General features: G+C 34.5%; 1 protein-coding gene across 1 annotated transcript in view; it reads left to right on the forward strand.

The window, feature by feature from the left end:
- Nucleotides 1–22,820, forward strand: part of LOC149568696 (immune-associated nucleotide-binding protein 1-like) — a 390,368-nt gene that overhangs the window by 104,272 nt on the left and 263,276 nt on the right. The window lies entirely within an intron of this gene.

Consider the following 22,820-nt stretch of genomic DNA (forward strand, 5'->3'; position numbering starts at 1 on the left):
CACAATGTGGGAACCCTAAATTTTCTAGTTCAATAGGAAATCCAAAACCAAAATAAAATAAAACTGAGAGAAGGGAACAAGAACACCACTTGAGAAAACTAAATCAAGCAAAAATAATTAAACTAAAAAACAAAACCTATGTGAGCTCTAAGAAAAGCAAAAAATGAAATGCAACATAAAATGAAAAACCAAAATATATATATATATATATATATATATATATATATATATATATATATATATATATATATATATATATATATATATATATATATATATATATATATATATATATATATATATATATATATATATATATATATATAAGTCTAGACTAATTAAATAGAAAATTTTTAGTTACAATATTCAAAAGACTAAAATATACATGAGTCCTAGCATGATTCCTAAAGATGACATTAATCAGGTAGTTTGTAGCCATGGAAATTTATCCTCAAATCCTAAAAGTAACCATTTACTATATAAATCTATAACTCAATCAAATATCACGAAAGGTTAGCAACTAGTGAAACTCCTCTAGACCATAATTAATCCATATATAATTTTCTCTTCCTCAATTTAAAATAATTAATTTCATAAACTTTATAGGAAATATTACAAAAAGAGAAGACTTTAAGTTCTTTATTCTTGATGTACAAGAGCAAAATGGAAGTGATCCACCCAATACACTAGTAAAAGGGGAAGAACAAAATCCACCCATTGAATTAGGTCTAATTGAAAAAAAGAGTAGTATTAATGCATAACCTAATGTGAAAGAAGTTAATGACTTAGATTTATTTACCTCTCACTAACATTGAAGAGGGCTTATATGCAAAGGGATATGGAATATAGAAATGAAATATAAGAATGTGGTAAGATGATAAATTTATTATAATGAATAAGGGTGAGATGATATATCTTATGATATACAAACCTAAAAATGAGCTATCAAATGAGCTTGAAAACCATGTATTTCCACTTTGACTGCTAAAAATTGAAATATCTACAACACCCAAAAATCTTTCGACAATTTAAAAATGGTAACCTCCATTTGCAAGGGTGACCTCCATGACCTTACTTGTACGGGTGACCTTTATAACCCTAGAAATTTTTTTATAACCTTCATTATGATTTCAAAGTTCCAAAGAAATCCTAAAAGGCTATACAAATATGTAAGATATTCTCCAATTCAAGTTCAGAAACCTAAAAAATAAAGTTGTTGTTTCGTTTGTTGTTTGGGGGAATTTGTCTCTCTCAAACCCCTATTTAGGAATTAACCTTAATTTGAAATAGAAATAGAATTTTAGCAAGTATTAGTGATATATCTAACATGAAAAAATATAAATCTATGTATATTCTCTCAAATTTGGAATTTAATCTAGTGTGTAGATTCAATAGCCTTGAATCAAATTTAGAAACCCTATGAAAAGAAATTAAAGTGAAACCAAAACCTTCATGAAAAAATATGCTTTATATCCTCCTTAGGAATGACTGTGGATATTTAGAAGATAAAACAAAGGATCTTGAAATGTATGAAATCAAAGATCTAGCATATTATTTTTCAGTAGCTTGAATGCACAAATCCTTGATCTTCACTGAAGAGATTACTTGAATACATTGAATTTCTGAAAAATGTTTGAGAACTTGAGAGATTAAGAATTTATGTGATCATAGAATGCTTGAAAATGAACGTTATGGATGAGAAATGGAAAAAATGGATGGTTTTATGAAGGGTTTATAATTAACTCTCCCTTTATAACTTACAAAGAAGCTAGCACCCTAGAACAATCTATACATGGGTATGTGTAGGATCATGGTGTGCCAAAAAGCAGTAATCTAAAAAATTTGTAGTTCTGAAATATCCCAAACCATTTCAAAATCAATTCCAACTTTTTTCGCACCCACCCTAATACTAAATGAAAACAATTAATATCTTTCTAAGGTCTACTATATCTTTCGATACCAAACCTATATGGTCAACTTCAAAAACATCCTAAAAATGTGCTTTTGGCATATTTTTATGTGATTTTTACTTCAAACATGTAGCTGACAACTTTTTTTTCACCAACATTTGATGAAATTAAAAGGGTTTCTTAAGAATGTTCTTATCTTTCCATAAATGTAAGGTTTGTCAAATTATGAGTTTAGTAAGTAATTATTACTTATTTTCTAATGGATTTACATATGAAGTGTTGACTGACACACTACTTGAAAAAAAACAATAACTTTCAAATGGTACAACATTTTATCAATCCAAAAGATGCATCACATTCTATGTTTCTTATACTATAAGGAAAAATGAAATATTGAATTTTGCAAAATTTTGAATTAGTTAAGGTGGTCAGACACAAGATTTTTTTATTCCAAAATTACTAAAGTCAAAAATTAATTATTTATTATTATTTTAGAATAAAAATACTCAAAAAAATGTGTCACATCTAGGCATGATTCTACTATTTATATCTACAATATTATTTAGAAATATTATCATTTGATTTTGGTTAAGGTGGTCAAACATACATCTACTTCTTATTTTTGTTCTACAATTTTTGTAATAGTGCATTAAAACTCAAAATTTTGGCCAATCAATTTTTATTTTGTTGAGATAAGTCTCAATAGTTTAGAAACTAGATTCAATTTTCTAGAGATTCTTTTCTCTCAAATTTTTGATATAAAGTCAATAACAAGTAGAAAATTGTACATCAAGTTGACATAACCCTAATTTTCTAATTTTTTATTGCCACTTAAGAGGATAGTTTTGTTGAGCACAATCCTGCACATACCAATATAAGAATTCAGCAATAAATCCCAAGAAAGGATGCCCTATGTCTATGATTGGCCTAGTATAGGGGAAATCCATCCATGATTGATATGGGCAGACTTTGTTTATGCAAACTAGGGCCCAAAACCCTAAAGATTCCTTTGAGATCCCAAAATAAGACCTAGATCACAAAAATTAGGTGCACAACTCAAGATATAGACATTTTAGTGGATACGTAATTTTAAGTGATCGATTGAAGAAGAGGGAGGACCTAGCTGGCTAGATCCTACCTCAATCTGTATGCCATCAAAATATGAGCTTCATAGAGTATCTAATAAGTCTTACCATAATTCCACCTAGTAGAAAGGACAAGAAAGGGGAAGAAAGGAGGAAAAATGCAAATGAATGACGAACTCACATTAAATGGGTAATAAATCATCATTAAATAGAGGTTCTTTTAATTTAAGATGGTATATTTAGCCCCCAATTCAGCAATAATGTGGATCAATCCACACTCATTGTAAAGTGGAGAGAAGAAGAAGAGAGAAGGGATTCAAGAAATCTCAATGAGATATAACATTACTAAGATGAAGGGAATAAGCCTCGAAGACTAGGGGTCCTAATTTGACATACATACACTAAGATGAAAAATAAAATCCAAAAAAAGGAAACACAATCCAACAAGATAAAGACACAATAAGGCGTTAGTAAAAAAATTTCCAAATAGACCTATGTAAGAGAAACTACTTGTAGAAATGTCTTAGCCATTAACATCATATTTTGAAATTTATTACAAGAGCACAAATGACGACATAAAAAGGACAAGACAAATATCATTAATAACATAGCTTTGGGATCTATTTCTAGTAGTGTGAAGGAAAAAATATAGAGAAGGGAAAGAAGAGTGACTAATTCATCTAGTATATTTCCCAACATATTATAAATCACTAGAAGGGATTCTTGTGAAAGATGAATTTGACTTGTTTAAAAGAGTTGTAATTTTCTAGTCAATCCACTAAACTTCCATCCATACATCAATTTCCTTTGTATCACCATATTATGGTCTAGTTTAAAAAAATGTGTTACCCATGTATGAGACTTAACATGTTATGCTTAAATGCATTACCTCTATATGAGATTTAGTGAAATTTTATGTGTTACACATATATAGGATTTACCATATATGTTTGGATTGTATTACCCATGTATCAAACATAGAAAGATTTCATGTATATTACCCATTAATGACATTTAAAATGAATCTAGATCCACTGCCCATGAATGTGGTTTAGAATGTTTGTTTGTGTTACCCATTTATGAGATTTAACATATTTTTTTGTCACTTAGGTTTGCACCCTTGTCCAAAGCCTATGCATGAGGACAAACTAGTGAAACATGGAAATAACCTCCAAGCTTTGGGACTTGAACTGTGAGGTTGAGTCTCCAGAGAAGGCCAGCTTCCTCTTACTATCAAGATGCACCTAAGTACTCTTGGAGAGGAAAAGGGAGAAGGAGAGAATGAGAGAAAATCTTCCTAATCTAATCTAAAGAGGTGATGCACCAAAATAGAGTGTTCAGACCAATCTCTGACCATATATACACTTTTGAACTAGAATGAAACTAAGGATATACACATTTAGACTTGCTTTAATCTAATAATCACATGCAGATTATAAGACCAAGATAAATGAAACAAGGAAAGAGAGATTCACTTATATTATCATTCATAGGCCAAGGAGTTACAGTCATGCAGATCATAGATCTCTACAAAACACCAGTAAGAGAAAAAGAGTTCTTGCACTTTCATAGTAATGGCTAAAAGAGATAAGACAGAAAATCATGTAGTTCAGAAGCACAAGGAAATTTACACTCAGAATATGTAGAGTAGTAATAGAGATAATAGAGAAAGGTCAACCCTTACAAAATTCACAAAAGTTACCTTTATAGTTCAGGCATAACTGAGATTATCCCTCCAAAACCATCCTGCAACCACCACCATCAAGGCTTTTCCAAGAACAATCATGGGGATCTGAAGAAATTTGATCAAAGTATAGCTTTAGGTACCATGAAATCTGACTATTAACAAAAATAGGGACTTGAGAAGACAAAGGTGGTACTATAACTATGCTTTGACCAAGTAGATAGATTAGATCGGGGTGGTAGAGTGTCTTTGCATGCTTTACATTCACTTCTGGTTGTTGGAATTGATCATGAAGATTAGATTCACATAAAACCTCAATTTCTTATCAGTTTGGGTGCATGAATTAGTAGAGTTAGCGAGTCAGCTGAACACTATAAGAAAAATAGGCCACGTGGACCAATAACCTCCTTTTATCTTGCCACCTCGCAAGAGTCTTACATGGTTGACAACCTCTTTTCATTACTAACTGTGCCATCCTTGTAACCTTGATCATGACAGTCACATTAACTATCGGTCGCTAACTGTTACTACCTCCACCTGACCCACTGGGACACGTGTCACTAAGGTGCTATGTCACTATGCATTTCCTCTAAGCAATTTCCCATAGCGAGATAGTGCCCACCATAGATTTGAATTGATCTGACGATCGTGAAGACTCGTCGTATTTCTGCACTATCTCCTTAAAACCTTTGGGCCCACAAAACACTTGGCAACCACCTGGCACAACCTGGCATCCTCATCTTGGTGAGACCTAGCCCAACTAATCCATGTGGCATAATGGCGTTATGTCGCTAATGGGTAATACCCTCACAACTTTCCATAGCGAGAGAGCACCTACCATCAATTTCCTTAGATTTGACAATCGTGAAGACTTGCCATATTACTGCACTTTGCCCTTAAAAATTTTGGGCCCATGAACCAACTCAGCACATGTGGCATCCAACTTGGCCCAATCTAGTACCATCCCTATAGTTTCATAACACTCGACCTCACCCCGCCATGCGTCACTGAGGCACTATGTCACTATGGATAATCTTCTCGTAGCTTCCCATAGCGAGATAGCACCCACCATTGGTTTAGATTAATCCATGGGTAAGGAATTTATAGATTTGACCTATCAGTAGACCATCTAATAAGAAACTAGCCACATGCCAACCTGTCTGACAAATCCTCATTGATATCTGATGGGGCATACTTGGGACCCACCCTCCTTCTGATGTTGTCGTAATATCACTTTCCATCTGGGTGCTATGTTGCTAATGGTGAGGAACATAGATTTTTTGATAGCACCATAGTGCCCACCGTGGATCTAGCAAAATTTGGCACCGGAGAAATAATAAGAAAAGGGAGGACCCACCTGACACATGGCTAAAAGGCGCTATGTCGCTATGGAAAAAACACATGCAACTTCCCATAGCAAGATAGCACCAACCGTAGATATCTCTTGATATGATGATGGGGTTTGTAGGCTCGAAGAAACAATAAAATGCACAAGGAAGAAATATTGTAAGGTTATCATAAAGTATTTTGGTGCCCCTTTGAATATTTGAATATTTCAAACTTGTAAACATTAACAAATTGAATTCAAATGTGGCAATTTTGGTGGGAAGGCAAAATGACCAACAGATCTGGCAACTCAGAGGGGATGCAAGCTAGCTATGCATAGACCAGTGACCTCATGCATCCATTGGGCTATAAATTCAAAAAGACGTGGATCCTATGCATACTATGAAACCCTAACCCTACCTCTGAGAGGAAAACCATGAAACCCCTATCTCTACAACTGGAACCAGCGACCAAAACCTCCTTCTGCACCCTTCAAAGTTTCAAAACTTGATATCTGATAGAGACAATCCTGTGCTCATGCACTTCTTGGAAAAGTAGGGAACAAACTGAAAATGAAACTAAACTAACTATGTACATGGAATCTCAAACCCTCAGAAACATGGCTTGAGATAGATCTCATTGACTGGGATGGGCAAAATTTCACCACTAGGCCTGGTTAACTGAAAAGCATTGGCCCACTTGCAACTGACAATCAAACAGGGACCACTGCACAATGCATCAAACTTTGATTGCCTTCCTAGTTTTTCCCTATCTGCGTCCCATTTCAGAACCAAATCTCCCTCCCTGAAGATTCTGACCTTAGCCTTCCTGTCAAAACTCTTTTTTACCTATTGCTGGTGTATCTCTAGGGTCTGCATAGCTTTATTTTTCTTCTCTTCTAGCTCCATCAACTCTGCCATTCTTATTGTCATGGCATCATCTTCAATCAACTCTAGCTAATGAGCTAGCTCTAGGGATGGGAACTCCAATGAAATTGGAAGCCTTGCTTATCTACCATAAACTAACACAAATGGTGAATTCCCTATTGACCTTTTAGGCATTATTTTGTCAGCCTACAATGCAGTCTTTAGTTTATTATGCCAACACCTTTGGTTATCTTCTATTGTCCTTTTCATGATCCTGATTAGGTTCTTGTTGGAGGAATCAGCCAAACCATTACCTTGAGGATAGTAATTTGAGGATGTGCTCAAATAGATATTATGGTCCACTGCCCATGCACAAATCTAAGCTCCAACAAAAGATTTTGCATTATCCAAAATAATGGTAGAAGGGGCACCAAACCTGGTCACAATTCCATCAAGGAACTCAATAACTAAAGATTCAGTGGCATCCTTCAATACAACTACCTATGTATATTTGGTGAAGTAATATGTATCAGCTAAAATAAATTTGTGACCTAAATTAGAGGGCAGATTTATAGGGCCTATGAAATCCAATCCCCATTGAGCAAAAGTCTAGTCCACCTAAATAGGATGAAGGGGAAGAGCTGCAAGTCTTTGTTTTCTAGAGAAGAAGGCACATCTTTCACACTTTCTCACATACTTATGACAATCATGAAACAAAGATGGCCAGTAATAACCAGCCCTCATGATCTTCATTGTAGTTGTCCTTGCTGAGAAGTGGCCACCATTAGGACCATCATGAAGTTCTTTGATCATTCTTTTAGCCTGGTTTGTATCAAGGCATCTTAATAGGGCTCCATTAAAATCTTTTCTAAAAAGGATACCATCAACTATGACATATGGAATTGACTGTAATCTATATTGTCTCGTTTTAGTTCTATCTAATCTTTGAGGGTATCCATTTCCTAATAAGAAATTCATCATATCATCCTTCCAACTCCATGGGTTGCTATTTCTTACCTCTTGTTGCTCTATCAGTATCACAATAGCTTCCTCATCAGGTTCTTGAGATGATAAGATCTATTTACACAACCCCCTCCCTCTTACCAGCTTGGTAACCTGAATGTCAATATCATATTCCATCACTTTAGTAATCCAGCTAGCTCTTTTCTCACCAATATCTTTGCTCAAAAGGAAATCCTTCACACTGGCATGGGGTACTAAAAAATGAATTTTATTATGAGATAGGAGGTGTCTAAATTTCTTTAAAGCTTTGATGACTACAAGGGCTTGGTTCTTTACATAGTTGTATTTATCTTCATATTCTTTAAGCCCTTCACTAAAGAAAGCTATGGGCTACTCTTCATATTTATCATTTCTTTGAGTCAGGACAGCAAAAATTCTTGACTCACCACCTAGGGTATAAAGAATGAAATCTTTCTCAAAATTTGGTTTCATGAGAGTAGGGGTTAAGGCTACAGCTATCTTGATCTCTTCAAAACTTTCCTTCCCTTCCTTGGTCCATGCAAAGACCATACCTTTCTTGAGCATAGCTGTAATAGGTTTCACCATGGTAGGAAGATAAGGGATAAATCTTCTCACAAAATTTATCCTACCTAAGAAACTTTGCAGCCCTTTCTTTTTTTTAGGAAGAGGGAGGGCAAGTATTGCTCTTGTTCTCTCTGGATCAATGGTTAAGCCATCCTTAGATACAATATGTCCTAATAATTTTCCTTGGTTAGTAGAAATGACACACTTTTTTGGGTTAAGGGAAACCCCAAACTCTCTACATCTTAGGAATACTTGTCTTAGATGATCAAAATGATCCTTTTGCATCCTTTGAATACATAGTAATATCATCAAGGTAAACTAAGACAAACTTGTTAATCAATCTTTTGAAGGCCATCTCCATTGCCTTCTGAAATGTAGCACCTACATTGGTTAGTCCAAATGGCATCTTACAATAAGCATAGGTACCCCATTTAGTGGTAAATGCAATCTTGTACCTATCGGACTCTTTAACCAACACTTGATTGTAGCTAGAAAATCCATCAACAAATGAAAATCTCTTTGAACCATTGACCTTGGACAAAATTTGCTCCATAGAAGGGAGAGGATGGTGATCTTTAAGGGAAGCTTGGTTAAGGTCCCTAAAGTCCACACACAATCTAATTTCTTTGTTCTTCTTCCTAACATGAACAAGGTTTGCTACCCATGATGAGTGTTTGATGGGAAAAATTATATGGGCTTCAATAAATTTGGATAGCTCCTTTATCATTAAGGGTTCAATTTTAGGATTCATTGGTCTCTATTTTTCTCTTACTGGCTTTAAATCATTAATTAAATCTATGGTATGCTGAAACAACCTTGGGTCAAAATCCTTTAAATCATCATATGTCAAAGAAAATACACCATTAAATTCTTGACTTAGATGAATAAAATTTTATTGTTCAATTTCATAACATACCTTACCCATGTTCAAGAATTTTCCATCAGCAACCATGACTGGAGTGTAGTCATCTTCATCAACAGCTAGGTTCATGGCCCTACCTCTTGCTTGATCATCAGGATTTAAAAAAATCTCTAAGGTAATGAGACCCTTAGACAATTTTTCAAAACTAAGATGAATGATTTGGTCACCATATTGATCCTGCAGTCTTGACTAATTTCTCTCTAAAAATTCTACCTCATTCTACAAGAAGCTCACAATTTTTTCGTCAGACTCAAACACTTGCCAATTGATGTTGTTATTAGGGATGGTAGGCCTTACTACCACTCTAATTTGTTGCTTCTTCTCCTCCTCAAGATTCCCTGGCACATTGTAAGATGCACCTATTGCTGCAAGTCTATCAACATGTTTGTTTTCCTTTCTAGGGATACTATGAATATTAAATGCATTGAAACCTTCAAGCAAATCCCATACCCTATTTTTATAAGACTTGAGCAAACCATTCTCAGTGGTATTTCAATTTCTCACTTGATTAAACACCAAATCACTATCTCCATACACCCTTAAGGATCGAATTCCTCTCTTTTGAGAAAGTAGGAGACCTTGAATCAAGGATTCATACTTGGCTACATTATTAGTGCAACTGAATTGGAGCCTAAAGGAGAAGTAGTACCTTACTTATGTAGGAGAAATTAACATCACACTAGCCTCTAACCCAATCTTATTCGTTGAGCCATCAAAGTAAATACTCCATAGCCCACTCATTTCTTGTTTAGTCTCCACAAGATTGGGAACTAGAGCATCTTTCTCTAATATATAATATGTATTAAGACCTGTCTCAAGGGTTTCTGACATAGGGTCAAATTGATATGCATTAGCCCATTCATCCAAGAAAAAATCAAGTATCTCTACTAGTGAAGTGGTGGGCTCATTCACTATGTCATTCTCATCCATCTTTAGGATAGGGCAATTTATGTTGATGGGGTTGGGGGTGTAAGATTCAGTATGATGGAGGGATTGAGGCTCTACTCCAATTGAAGCATTGGCTCCATATCTCATCTTGAAAGACATATATGACCAATCAGAAGATATGAAACCACCTATTTGGGCAGTAAAGTCTCTTGACAGACAGATGGCAAAATATGGCTTCAGTTTAACAACAGAGATATCTTGGGTTATAGTATAACTAGGACATGCATGTAAGGCCATCTCTACATTCCTAAGGATCCCTACAGTCTTGATAGTACTACCATCCAACAATAATACATCCCTAACAATGGGCTCATATTTCATTCCCAAAGCATCAGCAATACACCTAGGCATCACTAAATTGCTAGCCCCTGAATCAATCATGCAATTATGGACTAGTTTGCCCTGTATAATTAGAGAAACATATAATGATGGTGGTATAACCTTTTTACTTGTTTCTACCTCCCTTGATGGTTGTACTAGGCTTGTGGCACTTTCCATACTAGGTGGCTGATCCTTTGGTTCAATTCTTTCCAATTCTTGCTGTAGCAACCTCTTTTGCATGGGTATAGTAGCAACAACATCCCACATGGAGATATTCACATTTGTCTTCTTCATTTTCTCTACCAAACTGAATGGCACAGTAGATGTTTTGGTAGAACCCTTGGGAGCTACAATTGTATGAGGTCGAGATGGAATAACTTGAGGATCACTTGCATCCTTTCTGCCATGATTTTGCCATTACTGCTTAAAGGTACTTGATTTATTATTTGTTTCTTGCTCAAAAGATTTTTCATTTGAAGTTGAGGCCTAATTGGGAGGAGGAGGGACAACATCTTCCATAGCTCTTCTTTTGCTTCTAGTTTTATGAGCAATGGAATCCTGGTTTACATTGCAGTGCTCCTCCATCTGATGATTTATAAAAGAGAAATCACCATGTCTTTGCATACCTGAGGCATCTTTAAATTGGTCCTCCTTGTATGATTGTTTTGTTGTAGGTTTTTGGACTATCAAATCCATAAAAGATTCAGCCTTATGACACATACAATAGGCATAGGAGTAGTTATAGGAGGGACAAAAATCTTGATCTTGAGCCATATTGTTTTGAGGGACTATGGACCTACTTTGGTTTACATTTGAGGTTAAAGCATGACCACCCTACCTACTCTGATCAAAAGAATTATTCCAATGATTAGGATTTGGAGGCCTACCACTTCTTGGAGTTTGATATTGCAATTGATGAGGCCTACTACCTTGAGCTTGCTATCTTTCTAAAGTCACCACCTTGTTGCTTACTTTCTGCATCATAGAGGAGTTATCCTCCAACTTCTTCCCATAATCTTGCAATCTTTTTTCTAGGTTCTTTTCTTTTTTATCCATGTTCTGCATCAGGGATTGCATCATCTCTTTGATTTCATCTATCCCATTTGAAGATGTGGAAGCTTGAGGGACTGGGACAAGGGATTGTGATGTAGAAGTTGTGGGAAGAGGAGCCATCACTTGTTGATGATTTGGAACATCAGGGAAGAAAGGAATAGGAATCCTTGGAGCTAGCTTACCTCCTTGTATTAGGACATTCTCTGATTTTATTGCTATGTCATAAGCATTAGGCAAGGTATCTCCTTCCATATTTTGGATTGTAGTGGTAATATCACTATTAAAAGCTCTAAGGTAATGGAAGAAGCCATTACCAAGGGTAGGCTTCACTGAAGTAGGTATTCTACCACATGTCTTTTGAAATCTATAGTTAAAATCAATCATACATTCATGGGGGGCTCCTTTTATAGTAGTCAACTACACTAAAAATGACAAATAGTCACTTTTATCCTCAAAATGTTTGCATAATCCTGCTCCTAATCCATCCCAATCTGTTATAGAACCATGAGCTAAACCTCTATACCATTTTAGTGCTTTTCCTTTCAAGGATGAGGCTAGGAGCCTAACTGCAACATCATCCTCTGTAATACCATGGATATTACAGACATTTGCAACCTCTTGAATGTGTTCTGAGGGAGAGATAGAAGTTTCACCAATAAATTCTGGTATACTTTTGAGTGCATCTACTGGTATGTCATGTCTTTGGGCTAATAAGAGAGGGCTCCCACCATTAAAGGTGGCAAAAGTATGAGCTCTAGGCAATGCCATATAGGCAAGTGATCTATTGATATGTATTGATGGCAGTCTAGGATGAGATCTAACAACAAGAGGAGTACAGATAGATCTTATAGGTTTATTTGTTACTATTGCACTCCTAACTGGTGATAAAAATATTCTAGTCTTCCTTCTTCTAGGGTTTGAAAATGAAAGCTTTTGATACTGAAACTTACTTCTAGAAGATGCCCTTGTTTTAGCTCTGGGCATGAATCACTACAACTTTGGTCTATAACTAGATATGCATTTGAAACTCAGAGTCACCAAGTACTTTGAAGAATGAGCCTCCTGAAGGCTTAAACACTGAAGCTAGTACTATCTCCTCAGTATTGATCTTGAAAGCTTCCCTTTTGACACCAGTAGGCTTGAAATTTTTTGAAAAGTTTGTCCCACCGGGCGTGCCAAAAATTGTTGTCACTTAGGTTTGCACCCTTGTCCAAAGCCTATGCATGAGGACAACCTAGTGAAACATGGAAACAACCTCCAAGCTGTGGGACCTAAAATATGAAGTTGAGTCTTTGGAGAAGGCCGGCTTCCTCTTACTATCAGGATGCACCTAACAACTCTTGGAGAGGAAAAGGGAGAAGAAGATCATGAAAGAAAATCTACCTAATCTAATCTAAAGAGTTGATGCACCAAAATAGAGTGTTTAGACCAATCTTTGCCCATACATGCACTTTTGAACAAGAATGAAACTAAGGATATACATATTTAGACTTGATTTAATATAATAATCACATGTAGATTAGAAGACCAAGATAAATGACACAAGGAAAGAGAGATTCACTTATATTATCATTCATAGGCCAAGTAGATACAGTCATGTAGATCATAGATCTCTACAAAACACTAGTAAGAGGCAAAGAGTTCTTGCACTTTCATACTAATGGCTGAAAGAGATAAGATAGAAAATCATGTAGTTCATAGGCATAGGGGAATTTACACTGAGAATCTGCAGAGAAGTAACAGAGAAAATAGAGAAAGGTTGACCCTTACAAAATTCACAAAAATTGCCTTTATAGTTCAGGCATAATTGAGATTTTCCCTCCAAAACCATCCTTTAACCACCACCATCAAGGCTCTACCAAGAACAATCATGGGGATCTAAAGAAATTTGATCTAAGTATAGCTTTAGGTACCATGAAATCTAATTGTTAACTAAAATATGGCCTTGAGAAGAAAAAGGCGGTGCTATAATTGTGCTTTGACCAAGTAGATAGATTAGATCGGGGTGGTAGAGTGTCTCTACATGCTTTACATTCACTTTTGGTGGTTGGAATTGATCATGAAGATCATATTCACGTAAAACCTTGATTTTTTATAAGTTTTGGTGCATGAATTAGCAGAGTCAGTGAGTCAGTCAAACACTGTAAGAGAAAAAGGCCATGTGCACCAATAACCTCCTTTTATATTGCCACCTCATAGGAGTCTTACATGGTTGACCATCTCTTTTCATTACTAATTTTTCCATCATTGCAACCCTGATCGCAACAGTCACATTAACTATCGACTGCTAACTATTACTACCTCCACTGGACCCACTAGGAAATGTGTCACTGAGGCACTATGTCACTATGCATATCCTCTAAGAAATTTCCCTTAGTGAGATAGGGCCCAACATAGATTTGAACTAATCTAATGATCGTGAAGACTCACCATAATATTGCGCTATCTCCTTAAAATCTCTAGGCCCACGAAACACTTGGCAACCACCTGGCACAACCTGGCATCCTCATCTTGGCGAGACCTAGCCCCACTGATCCATGAGGCATAATGGTGCATGTCACTAACGGGTACTACCCTCACAAGTTTCCATAGCGAGATAGCACCTACCATTGATTTCCTTAGATCTGACGATCGTGAAGACTAACTAAATTACTATGCTTTGCCCTTAAAACTTCTAGGCCCATGAACTAACTCAGCACACCTGGCATCCAACTTGGCCCAATCTAGTACCATCCCTATGGTTTCATAACACTCGGCCCCAACCTACCACATTTTTTCGAGGTGCTATGTCACTATGGATAATCTTGTCGCAGCTTCCCATAGCGAGATAGTGCCCACCATTGATTTAGATTGATCCAAGTGTGAGGAAAATGAATCTAACCTATCAGTAGACCATCCAATAAGAAACTAGACATGTGCCAACCCATCTAAAAAATCCTTGTTGATATCCGATGGGGCATACTTGGGAACCACCTTCCTTCTGATGTTGCCACAATATCACTTTCCATCTAGACGCTATGTCACTAATGGTGAGGAACACAAATTTTTTGATAGCGCCATAGTGCCCACCATGGATCTAGCAAAATTTAGTGCTGAAGAAATAATAAGGAAAGGGAGGACCCACCTAACACATGGCCAAAAGATGCTATGTCACTATGGTAAAATAATGTGCAACTTCCCATAGTGAGATAGCGCCAGTCGTAGATATCTCTTGATCTGACGATGGGGATTTGCGGGGCCACAGAAACATTAAAATGCACAAGGAAGAAATATCATAAGGTTATCATAAAGTATTTTGGTGCCCCTTTTAATATTTGAATATTTCAAACTCGTGAACGTTAACACATTGAATTCAAATGTGGCAATTCTGGCGATAAGGCAAAATGAACAACAATATTTTCTTGTGTGTAAAAAAGAGAGATGAAGTAATAATGCTTAAATTTGAGAATAACATAGAAAGAATATCAAGCATCTAAAGATAAAGTACTTGAAGCCATGTTCAAAATCTATATTTTTTACCCCATGATTTTGAGCAGTGACTATGTACAAGGAGGGTGTATACTTGTCCCCCTCCTTATCACATCTATGAACTAGATATTAGAAGGAAGAAAAAGATGATACCTACTTTGCACAATAGGGTGATATCTTTAAAGAAACAATACATAGTATATGTGTAGAAAAGATCCTTAACTCTTATAATCTAAGAACATAGATAATTGTAAAAAGGATGTATCACTTACGGAAAGAGGATAATGAAAAAGAGGAGAAATCTTGATGGCAAGATACCTAACTATGAGAAGCTCTTGATCAAGGTAACATCTCCAAGAATAAGGGAATAAGAAAAATAATACACATATTAATCCCCATATATATATATATATATATATATATATATATATATATATATATATATATATATAGAATATGGATCCTTGGATAAATGATAAAAATCTCTAAGCAAGGGAGATTATACTAATGGACATAGATTTACATGATAGAGAGGAAATCATTGCTTAGAACATGTACCTCTTGTATAATAGAGAATCCATAGCCAAGACATAATTCTTCATAAAGAAATAATAATGTCACCTATTAAAAAAGTTTCACTTAAGCCCAAGGAAAGTAGATTGTTTATTAAAATGGATAAAGAAGGTACAAAACATCTTGCATCCCAAGTGTGAGGCAAGAAAAATAATTCTATGGTGTATTATATAATAATATTTTTGATTATATAAGGATGTAGCATAAGCAAAAACTTATAGAAATGCATAAAATACAAATATCGCATAGCCAAAAAGAAGTACTATAAAATAAAGATACACCATAGAGAGGATAATGAAAGAAATATAATAGGGTAATCAATTCTAAACAACATAAGATAATATATTACATATGAAGTAAGCTATAGATGGTTATTATATGAGAAACATTCAAATCCAAGACATGAAATGTCACTTGCTAGGTAAAAACCACAATCATGAATGTAACAAATAAATAGATAACTATAGATAAGAATGTTCCATAAAATGATTAAAACCTTTATTTAAATGAAATAAATGGACGAAATAAAGCCACTATAATATCTAAAATATCTCATAATAATAATAAGAATAGTGAAGGAAAATCAACACCCATGTAATGCAAAGAGATATAACGCATAAAGATAATTTGTCTAAACAACATGAAGAACATCCTCATGTAACTAGGAAATACCATCTTGCAAGAAGAAAAATTAAAAAGAGAGTACAATTTCTGAGATAGGAAAATAATTCAAGAAAATATAGTATAGAAGGAAAAACAAATTCTTCCTTGTAGATAAGATTTTATAACGCAACAAGGAAAATAAAACCATTGGGATATTATAGGTGCTCATTATATTAAATAATGTGGAATAAAATCTAATAAGTAAGAAGAAATAATAAGTGAAATTGTGAAGAAATTGTAACACCTCTAAAGGATACTTTTCTTTAAAATAAAAACAAAAAAATGAAATAATCAGGAAGAATTTGAGAATCATAATAATGAAAAGGACATTGAAATTTAATAATAGAATATTTAAGATTAATTATAATTTGTTTTGGTTCAGCGATGACTGTTGAAAATAATTAATTAATTGTGTATTGTCTTTGATGTTACACAAAATGTCATATCTTTGCCAATTAGTGTATGTTAAGTTCACTCGGGTGCTGAAGATAGTTTCCTCGATTTTTTTAGCATTCAAGAGTTTTTCAAGTTTAGAAGATAGTGACTACTGAATTCACTTAGATGACAAATGGAAGTTCACAGAAGATTGAGTATTAACCGAGCTCACTTGGTTAATGAAGGAAAAGTTGGATGGAACCAATGTTAATGGAGCTTACTTGATTACGAAAGGAAGTATATAAAGATGCACTATTAACCAAGTTCACTTGGTTAACATAAGGAAAGTCATTTTTGAGTTAGTGTCTACTGAGCAGGGTTGACTAATGAAGGATTTTTAATTTTTGGATATTGAGTTCAATAGATTTGTTTGTTGGTTCTAGATAATAGAGGAGATGAATATTAATTATTCAAAGTTGTATTCAAGCCAACTTGACAATGTGTATGATATAAATATAAGGTCAATTTAAGGATTGAATGTGTGCAAGAAAATAGAAAAAATGAATATGCTTAGAGCAAGTGAATTAGATAGATAAGAAAAATATCCTTATGGAGCTGCAAAGATACATTCAATTAGAAAGGATCAAGTATACATGCCAGAATTAAGATCTATAATAAAAAATTTAGTTGCATCAAAAATAACTTGTCATCTCATTGTTACTCTCTAACCATTGTAGCAGTGATCTAAATCTCTTAACAGAGTTCTTTTAAAAACTATTTGTAAATCCATTAACAAGGTGTCATTTCTAGATCGAAGTGTCTAAAGGCCTCTAACAAGTCCTCTCCTAATAGAATGATTAAATATATAATGAGGACACACCTAACAATGTGTTTTGTAACCTTTAATAGGGTTGGATCCTAATAGGGATCACTTCAGAAGAGTGAAAATTAGTAACTAGTTAAAATTCATGATTATTCCAAATTGTGTTTCCATTTTAAATCTTGATATTGATTGTGTTCATGTTATTAATTTTAGGTGTATGCAACTAAGTTAAGTAAAGTTAATTACGTATAATATAATTAAGATTTTCATGTTAAGCATGTGCTAAGTTACATCATTTACTAGTGTACACCGAGTGCCTATGTATTTATTGAGCATTAGTTTTTTTAGTGAAGTTTGTCTTTTAAGTTGACATCTAAGTGATATGGGATTTATTTTAGTTGCAAAAAATTCATCCCTCCCTTCTTAGTTACTCTTACATTTCCAAAAATTGGTATTAGAGCTTCTTGGTGCTTGCAAAGAAGTTTTTATGAACATAAGCTAAAGATTACAATGTCCTATAAAAGGGAGATCCCCAAGCTGAATAGAGATAAATTGAAGGCATGGTAGGAACTAATGAGGTTTCACTTGGAAACCATTAGAGATTCAAGAAAAAAGTACCTTGACACCAAATACATGACACCTATTGGAATTGTGACCATTGAAGAAATTGTAGAAAAGAAGAGTCATAACATTATGATGATTGATATTGCTTCGTCTCTCAACTATGCCAAATTTAATGAACTCAATTTTCTTGAACTTCTTATGAAATATGGATCAAGGTAAAAACCATATATGGAGGAGATGATAATGTAAGAAGAGATAAATCTGAAAGTCTCAAAGGACAATTCATCAAAAAAAGATGAGAGAAGATGGGAACATTGATAATTATGGTGACAGAATCAAAGTCAGTGCTTGTGTAATCAAAGCTTCAGGAGGAAAGGTTGAAGATGAGATAATGGTAGGTAAGTTTCTCAAAAAACTTCTTCTTATATATGCAATTAGAGTATCAATAATTCAAGAAATGAGATGCAATCCAAAGAATGATATAATATTGGATATAGTAGTTGGAAGATTGATAATATTTCAACTAGATGACTATGATAATTATGTTCCTAGTTCAAGAAATCTTGAGTTTTCATTTGAATCCATGTTGTCACTCAAGAAGCAAGATAAAAATTCAAAAGCTAAAAAATATAAAATTGAAGAGAAAGATAGTTTTGACAATGATCTTGAAATGATTGAGGCATTACTTGCAAGAGGGCATTCCAAAGGATTAGGAGAGTACAAGGGAAATATTTCTTTTATCTATTTGTGTTGTGAAGAAGTTGGACACATTGTTGCAAGATGTCCAAAAAAAGAAGACAAAGATGAAAAGAAGCATGACTAATACAAAGGTAAGAGGGATTTGAAGAACTTCAAGGACTGGAAGGACAAAGGTAAAAAAATATTGTTTTATGGCTAAAGATTTAGATAGTAGTGATGATGATGAAATGGTATTTATTTCACTTATCTCTCATACATTAGAAAAATTGATGCATGGATTATTGATAATGGTTGCTCACATCATATGACTGGTGACAAAAATAGTTTGCTCAAATCATAAGATAAAGGGAAAAGGTTGTATCTCACTAACTAATGAACTTAGATGTAATAATGCTTATTGTATTGAAAGACTAAAGCATAATCTACTAAGTGTGGCATAGTTGAATAATATTGGATTCAAGGTAGAATTTGGGAATGGGAAGGCCAAGCTACTAGATGGAAAAGGAAATCTAGTTGGGTTTGGTAACCAAACAAAATGTAACCTATTCTACCTAGATCTCAGTGAAAGTTCATATTTTATTTCTCAATGTAGAAGAAAATTGGTTATGGCATAAAAGGCTATGTCATGTAAATTTTGGTAATTTAATCAAGATAAGGAAAAACAAAAGATTGAAACACATTCCTAGTTTGAGGAAACCTAATATGGGCCTATGCAAAAACTATCAAATTGGTAAGATGGGAATGACAAGTTTCAAAATAGAAAACTATTATTCTTAAGAAGTATTGGAGCTGGTTCATACAGACTTATTTGGACATATTGGAATTGATTCTTACAATGGAGACAAATATTTTATTCTTTTAGTTGATGATTACTCAAGAATGATGACTATAATGTATCTAAAAGATAAGTTTGAAGCATTTCAAAAGTTTAAGTGGTATCTAGCAAGAGTAGAGAAAAAAACTAGAAGGAAGCTAAAGTTTTGAGGTTAGACAGAGGTGTTGAATGCATTTCCAATGAATTCAACGAATTTTGCATTGAAAGAGGAATTAAATTACAAGTATCAGCCCTGGGTACACTACAATAGAATGGTATAGCTGAAAGAAGGAATATATCCATCCTGGATTGTGCAAGAACTTTGACGATAGAAAAAAATGTTGCAATCAAATAATGGAAGGAATTAATCAATAGTGTAGTGCATACCTTGAGCTAAGTATAGCTAATAAAATACTCTAATCAAACTCCTCATGAACTATGGTATGAATACAAACCTAATGTAAGTTACTTGAAAGTATTTGGTAGAAAATGCTATATCTTGAAGGAATCTAGGAAAGGTAAATTTGATGTCAAAGGTGATGAAGTCATATTCCTAGGATATTCATGGTAAAGTAAAGCATATATATGTTTGAATTTATCAACTCATAAGATCATATAAAGTGCACATTTGAGAAACTTGAGGATTATAGAAAATTTATCAACTATGAACCTGATATGTTGCCAAATCTAATTGCAAGTTAGCTAACTTCACCTCCCAAGTCCCCAAAATCTCTAGAGGCTATCGAGTTCCAAATAGAGCAACTTAAGTCATAGTCTAAAGGACTTGAGTCACAGTTAAAAGATACCAAGCTATTGCAAGAGAAAATTGAGTCTGAAGGACCTGAGTCATAGGGATAGGGACCTGAGCTTGATATTAAAGATCATGATGAGGCTGGTGGAACAAATTCTAAATCCAAAGTAAATTTGTGTTGGTAAGATATGTTAGAAGGCACCATGCACCTGATTAGATCATTTGTGACAACTTAGATGGAACAATGATAAGAAATAAATTAAAAGGTACATGTCAGCTTACTAAATTTGAACCTAGATCAATTAAATATGCTTTGGCTAATGAAACATGGATTCAAGCAATGAGTGAAGACATAAAAAAAGTAGAAACAAATAACACCCAAATTCTTGTCCCTAGACCCAATTATAAGAATGTAATTGGCACTAAGTGGGTTTTAAAAAGTAAGTTAAATGAAGATGGAGGAGTTTCTAGAAACAAAGCAATGTTAGTATGCAAAGTGTAAGAATTTTCCTTAGGGAAAAATCATCCAAGATCAAGGAACTCAAGCACAAGCACATAATGTACCAATAAAGTATGATCATAATAACAATATCAAAATAAATTGATGTGTTGTATGCACATAAAAACTAGGAGTGCCCATATATAAAGGCCTCTAGAATGCTTCTAGAATGCTTAGGAGTTAGGGAAGAGATAAACTTGACAACTAAGAACACATCCACCAGAAGTGGATTATCTTCCATTGAGCATGAATGTATGTGCATCAATGCGAGGATAAGTATGAGAAGGTGTATCTTGTATACAGATGTTGTAGACACCATGTGCTTAAATAAGGTGCTAACTCTTGTGTTCTAGATACCATGTGCATAAAAAAGTTTCTAACCCCAATGTTGTCAACAAGACAGCTCATACAAGTATGCATACTCCTAGCTGTATAACTAATAAATAATAAAATAATGCATTAAACTAAGTAAACTTAAGTAAAGTGTAAATAGTAAATAGTTGTTTACACCAACCCACCCCCCCCCCCACCCCCAAGTGCAACTTAGGAGAATGCGCTTAAGCTAACAAAAACTAGGATGAAAATGCATGATAGGTCCCAGCTACTAGGCCATGTTAGGTACCCATGTACAAAATACAATGCAATCTCTCATAAAGTAGAAAAGAGGGAAAATATCATGGGAAAAACTATCCCCCAAAAAGAGAGATGAAAAAAATAGATGCATGGATGGATGGAGTAATCAATACCCCCACATTACAGCATACATCATGTATATACAATAGAGAAATATGAGAAGAACACAATCCTAGAAAGGAAAAGGTCTCCCCCCATAAGAGAGATGAAGAATAGCAGAGACAAGGTAACCCCACACCAAATCTGGAATGTCGATAAGTGATAGCTACTCCAATGTAGAAGCTAATCCATGACTACTAAATAATGTTCCTCCCTTTGGGAAGAAACAATATCATAGGTACATAGGAGATGCTTCCTCAATGTGTAGAAAGAATCTCAATGATGAATGGTGTCTCTGAAACCTGCTCAAGAGTCCTTTTATCAATACTGAAGGTCACTCCTTCCAACATTGTTGAAAAGAACAAGTGTAGATCTAGTAAGGATGGATGTAGAACATATCCCAAAGAATCGACTATCTCCTCGAATGATAAAGAGACCTCCTACAACTAATGTACATAAGGATCCACAATCACGTCAATCTTGGAAGATTGGTCATGTAGAAAATGGACAAGAGGGTCAGAGTGTTCCTCACAAAAACTAAAGAAGGATCTTCTTCATTTAAGAGAAGATGTATATCATCAATTATGTCTCCCAAATCTACTATCTATGACTCCACAAACAAATATAAAATATCTATTATATAGTCATCCCCTAATGTTGGAACTAGAAGACAAGGTGTACCCAACTATACTAAATTACATGGACCTGTCACTATAGCAATGTATGCATTGTGGAATGTGTTGATGTTGTGACTACTTCTTATATCTATCAATAGGATCCCCAATATCTAAATATATTGAATCACTATCACTATTGTCACTATCAGTTTCCATAATGTATGAAGTATGGAGAGGATTAGAGGATAATCTAGGTGAACTTTCTTCAAAGTGAACATTCCTCTCAATAAATATTTCATGAGTCTCAGGATCCATAAGTCTATATGCCTTAACACTTTCATCATATCCAATGAAAGTACAAGGCCTTGGTGGTGGTTCCTTGCATTCCCTTGAAGATATATTTTCCCATGCTGGACAACTAAAAACTTTAAAGTTTTTTGTGACTAGTTTTCTACCACACAATGCATCAAAAGGAGTCTTTCCATCTAAGAAATTATGAGGAGATCAATTAAGTATGTGATTGGCATTGCTTATAGATTTGACTTCAAGTGATGGATCAAGAGACTTAGCTTGAATCAT

Source organism: Cupressus sempervirens, chromosome 3, assembly GCF_028749045.1.
Source record: "Cupressus sempervirens isolate cs-2001-9-10 chromosome 3, ASM2874904v1, whole genome shotgun sequence".
NCBI classification, from domain to species: Eukaryota; Viridiplantae; Streptophyta; class Pinopsida; order Cupressales; family Cupressaceae; genus Cupressus; species Cupressus sempervirens.